Genomic DNA, 6,000 nt, shown 5'->3' with positions numbered 1-6,000 from the left:
GGCAGGCTGTTTTCAAATTAATGTAATTAACTTTTTTTGAATTATTTCAGAAATAAAGTATTTGCTGAGAAACGTATTGATCTGTCAAGGGAAGAGTTGTATAGGATCAGAACACTGGAACTGTGTTTTTTTAACATCATGAGATATCCATATTTATAGTTTGAAACATAACATGAGAAGATTCAACTGAATCAGACCAGTATCTTGCTTCTCACAGTGCTGAATGCACCAGGGGACTCTCATCATGAGCAGCTGGAGAATAACCCGGTCCTATGGGCATCCTATCTGCAGTCAGTCAGCCAGTTTGACTGATTTATGATCTGAAGAATGTGGATATTTATTCTTCTGTGCCATGATCCAATCTAGTGTATGTGTGGGGCCTGACAACTGTTGCTGTTTGAGTGTGGAATATTTGAACTTGCTATTTTATACCTAGATTGAAAGGAATCTGTTCTTAAACTGTAATGTGACAAGCAATCTTTGTCTATGACAGTTCCAGTAGTACTTCATGACCAAGAGAACATTAGCTGAAATCAACCCTGGAGATGAAGTTTTCAGTAGACACTTTCAGGCCTGGATGGTTTCTCAGTTAGCTGCTGTTTAGCTGGTTTCTTGAGGGCCTCAGATGGTAGAAGAGCATAGTCTAGGCTTGGAAAAAAATACGGATCTCTTGTGGTCAAATGAAAACTGATTCAGGTTTGTGTTGCTCATCCCTCTTCTGGAATGAAGAAAGTGTGGCTGAAGAAAAAACTGGTTTCATGATTGTTTGGCTGGGGACACGTGTAATTGGAGACGGTGTTCTAAGGTGCAAGTGAAGGGTGGCCAAAATGAGAAAGATGGAAGAGTCTCGGGTAGTCTAATCTTATTGCTAGGTGTTACTGATAGCATTTGCATTTACATATTGATGCCTCTTGAAGATGCCTAACACCATTTAACGTTTTGCCCAAGGGAAAGAGTGCTTGTTTCCTCTTCCTGTTCATACAGACAAGGTAGGCCTTGTTACTCACCTATCGCTTAAAACATGGAGCAATCTTCAGCAAATACACTAAATGGATGGGTAGAAAATGTGAAAATGTGTCTTGGTTTAGCTCATCTTTTACCGTAGCTTACAATTAGATGCTGGCATGGAGTTCCTTCAGTGGAAAGCCTGATCTACCACAGAGATATTTGTGACTAGCACTTAGAGTAGTTTGGTTTTGATCCCAAGAAGGGTTATAACAGATTATCTAGAAAAGGTAATGGAAGAAGGAGGGCAAGGCCACAATCAGACTTTGGAACACAGTTTGAAGATAAAGGCATAGAAATGGAAAAGGCAATGGAAAATACAGGAAGCCCAGAGAAAGGTGCTCTGAGTAGCACCACTAGTAAGAAAATAATTTTTTAGCTTCTTTAGTAGGTGTGTATGTTTATTTTTATCTACAAGGGAAAAGAAGATACACCACAGAAAATAGAAAGGTATAAATAAAACGGAAGCAATGCTAGACACTGAGAAATTAATACCGAGCTGAGGTAAGGGCTATAGTGGAAAAGTGAGCATAATTATGGGAAAGGAAGAAGAATTAGAAAAAAGAGAAATTTCAAACAGAATTACTTGATTTATCCTTATTTCTGCATCTTATTTTGTTGCTGTTTCTCTTAGTCTGAAGTTTTTTAGTTTGGGGAAGAGATGGCAGAATAATGTTGCATTGGTGATCTGAGCTGGACAGCGATTCTTACATGAAAAGTGGCAGAGAAAAGAATGAAATAATAATTGTGTGTGTGGTGTGCTTTTTTTTAATTCTTTTTTTTAATTACAGGAAAATAAAGGGGTATACATAAAGAAATGGAACAGTGGAAGTTAATTTTAAAGATAGTCTTCTCCAGTTATACATAAGCCTAACACATAGACAGGGATCTGATTCCAATCAGTAATCTCTTTGCTCTTCCAAAAGATCAGAGTGACATTTCTTTTCTGAATGCTAGTTTTGGTGGGTTCTTACCTTCCTTTGATAATGGTGGCAACAGTGACTGCTAACTTCAATGGCTTGTTATGTTCATGTTAATACGTAACATGTTCATATTACTATAATATTTATGTATAGGATTATACATACACATATAACATTGTCATGAGTCTATGAATACTTCCTTCCTTGAGAAATGTTGACATAGCTGAGTATATTTTATTAATGTCACGTGCTGTACTTCCAAATGTAAGGATACAGACCAGTTTTAAATACAAACTACTTATTCTTAATATCAAGTGGGTGTGATGTAACATGAGAGCTACAAGCATAAGCATGTAAAATGGAAAAAAGAGCAATATAGTTTAGAAAATGAAGAGCAAGCACTTAGTGATATAGCTAAGAAATGATTTTAAATAGCAAGAATTTCACCCCTAAATGCACCCAAGAGTGGATTTCAAGATGTGAGGTACTGAGATTCCCCTATCTGGTAAGTATGAAAAATTAGGGTCTCTCAGGTGGGACTGAATAACTGCATATGAAGAGGGAAGCCTAGCACAAAGATGGGACACAGAAATGTAACTTAAATTTGGTACCTTGCCTAAGACTACAGGAGAGGAGCTTGTCTGTTTAGGATACGTTACTTGGAACCTTCCTCTGAAAATAAGAGGCTTGTTGTCTTTCAGAATGAGAGACAGATAGCTCTTGTGCTTTCTTAAAAATTTGCTGCATTCCACTATCCCATTTGCTCCCATAAAAAATTCCCTCCTTCAGTTCTTTCTTCCTTTTTCTGACCACGTTTTCCCCTAATGTGCCCTAATCACCAGGTAAATGGTAGAGGTATGCTTTTGTGGAAGCTGTGCCATCATGCCAAAATATTTTAGTGTCATGAAAGCAGGTGAAATTCTGTAATAAAACCAAACAGGACCATTGCCTTACAGCAGCCCTGTCTGCATGACTCAAAGCTCTGTCTCTCCTTGGAGATGGGATTCTTATCCTGTTTTTCTCACTAGGGATATTTTTTTCATCTAATTTCATCCAATTTGCAATTTTTCATGGTCTTGAGTTCTTAGTTTGTTCCTGTAAACTCAATGGTTCCTAATAATTAAATAACTTTAGGACATTACCTACCAATCCAATTCAAGAAAACACAATTTATCCCTGAATTAGAAATGTTATAAAATCTGCAACTGTTAATCTTTGAGTCCTAGGTCTGAGTGAGGGATTAGATAATACTAATGCTACTGTCTACTCACCAAATCCTTTGAAAGTAATAGCAGAAACTGAATTTGATCTGCTAATAATATATGTTGGAAATGCATTTCATCCTTCAGTCTCTGAAGCAAAAGGGCAATGCATCAACAGAAAAGAAACTTCAGCATATTTTTCAGTCACTTAATGTTGGGATTTCTTTCCAGGTTCTGTTTGTTTCCTTAGCAGCACCCATATTTCCCAAAAGATTTTCACTAATTTGATGAAAGTAATCCAGCTGTTCCCCAAGACTTTCAGACAAATATGTAGGTACTATGTGTTTTTAAAATGAAGAAACAGTGTTTGACATTCTTGTCAGTATCCTTTTGGTGAGATTCATGTTTACAAAGGATAGAATATTCTAGCAATTCATCTGGACTGTTTATTTCTAAAAAAAACCCCTATTTCTTAACGATTTTGATCTTTGAAGGTCAGCTTTCCCTGTGGATACCGGTCCTGGGAAAATTTTGGACAAGGTTCAGTTTAGTTGAGGTGCATTTAAGTTTGGAATAGAAATTTAGGCTTCTGTTCCTAGTGTTTCTCTGGGCACACTCTCTTGCCAGCGAAGGAAGCTGAAGTATGACCTGGAAGGCTGATGTACTCGCCCACTACTGTAGGATGTGTGAGGCAGTGGGGTGGATATAAAGTTTCACATCCTGTAGTGGGGCTCAGGTGCCTCTGGCAATTCAGGAGTCACAATGCAGTACCTGAGAGCTAGCACCTGACTAAGAATCTCTTGCAAACCAGAGAGAAAATGGACTAAATGTCTAGTGTATCTTTCTTTGTGTGTTCCTGGTCTCAGAGTATGCAGTAACATTGATGCTGGTATTTTGATTTCAGCAACAAAAGGGAAGTGCTGTCATTGCACGTTCTGTGATTGTTTTTCAGGGAGGTCAGGATCATATCTATGTGCCAAAGACTGTGCACAACAACCTGCTTTTCTGTCCCAAAAAAAGCTAGACAGAAAAAATCACTTTCCACACGTCGACAAAATAAAAATTATTGTCTCATGACTTTTATACTGCAACAATATGATTGTGCTTCATTCAGCTTGCATAACCCAAATGTCATTTCTTCTACTCTTGAGCACCTAAGGAGTTTGAATGTTATTGCTTTATGTCTCATGGCTTTAGGAATGGATGTGATTCTAGGAGACTGGTAGCATTTCTTGGCTTTATAGGGCTGGACTAAATTAATTTGTTGATTAAGTAAATTTTTTACCATTGCAACTACTTTAATTCATAATTTAGTTATGTTTTTTAAAAAATGATTTAGCAGTCTTCTACCCAACTATCACTTTAAAAAAAGGTTAAAAAAGTATATTCATTTAGATCTACGTGATCTAGAAAGCTTAGATCTTTGATTAATTCTAGACATGCTTAGAACAGGTAAAATCAAAGAATTTCATCCAGACAGGGCGATGATTTTACTCGGAGCTGCTTTCTCCCAAAGGATACATAGTCCTTATCCTAAGAAAGCCTTTGTTTCAGCTTAAACTCTTATCTCTGAGTACAAGCCAGACTATTTTATTCTCACTTTTTCCCCTCCAATTTTCATTCTCTTCCCCCCATCCCCCCAACTTTACAAACTCCCTCTATTGGTAGCCATTTTCCAGTGAAACTTGCCAAAAAAAATTTAAGTGTTCTGCAATTGGATGTCTAAGTCAAGTCTTCAGAGTTACAGTGGTATGTATTCTTTCCTTGTTCTTCCAGCTTGAAGTGTGAAACAGTTTTAGGACCGAAAAAAAGTGGTGTTGAGTCAGCTGTTATCAATTGTCATAGGTCTTGTAGGCTTATGGGATGAGAATGGAGTAATTGGGTTATGAATATAGCTGCAAGAAAACAAACACCTTTTGAGCAAGTTTGTTTCTGTTTTCTCCAAGTTATAAGTTTATGGCCAGACTCTTGGTAAGACTGAACAGGTTGAAAAAGCTATTGCAGTACTCCTTGGATATGTGACATGCTGTGAAGCCAAAACCTGGGGACCATCAGCAGTGTTAGGGCAAAAGCCCTCTACTATTGCAGTTGAGCTACAAGATAGTGCTGTGGTGTGAAAAAAAATATGTTTTATGAAAGATAATTATTTGTAGGTGACAATGTCTGTGTTTAGTTTATCAAGAGGAGGCAAAAATTGTTAGCAAAAGTTTCAGAAACTTAACCTAGTTGTGATTTATTCTGAGTTACTGGGTAGCATTACAAAAGATGGCACTGCAGCTTTATATACTGGGTGAAAGCAAAGTCTTAATCCTTTATGAATGTGTTTTGCAATTTCTAAACTTTTCATTAAGGGGTCTTCGTGAAGTTGTGAGATTCGATTGCCTTCTGGTGCACATACTATTGTATCTAAACTATGGAAGCTTGATTCTCTTGAGAACAGCAGAGCATGTATTTTCCTAATATCTGCAAGGGTGAGGGTGAAAAATGTCAGTGTTTGCATGTTTTAAGAGTTAAGTAAAAATGTGGGAGATGCACAAAGGCAGAACTCGTACTTGACTAGATGAATACTACATGTGTGGATATGGCCTATAACTATTTCACTATGGTCAGTTCTGAGCATTTAATTACCAAGGAGAACTGAGAAATCTCCCCATCCCTCCTTTCCCCCAGATTAGCTCATTCCCTCTTTGAATCAAGTCACTTAGAATTACAAACAAAAATTAAACTCGCAATTGCCTTAATCATACAGCTAACTGTGCTGCATCTTTTGCACCTGTCTTACTTAATATATTCTTGGAGTAACATTGCATTGTATTTTGAGTTTAGTACAGTAGAGCCTTATGTGGTTATTTGTAGATCTCACCTTGCAG

The sequence above is a fragment of the Falco biarmicus genome, chromosome 6, assembly GCF_023638135.1.
Source record: "Falco biarmicus isolate bFalBia1 chromosome 6, bFalBia1.pri, whole genome shotgun sequence".
In the NCBI taxonomy this organism is placed as follows: domain Eukaryota; kingdom Metazoa; phylum Chordata; class Aves; order Falconiformes; family Falconidae; genus Falco; species Falco biarmicus.
The sequence above is the reverse complement of the archived record's forward strand: the minus strand, read 5'-3'. Positions refer to the sequence as shown.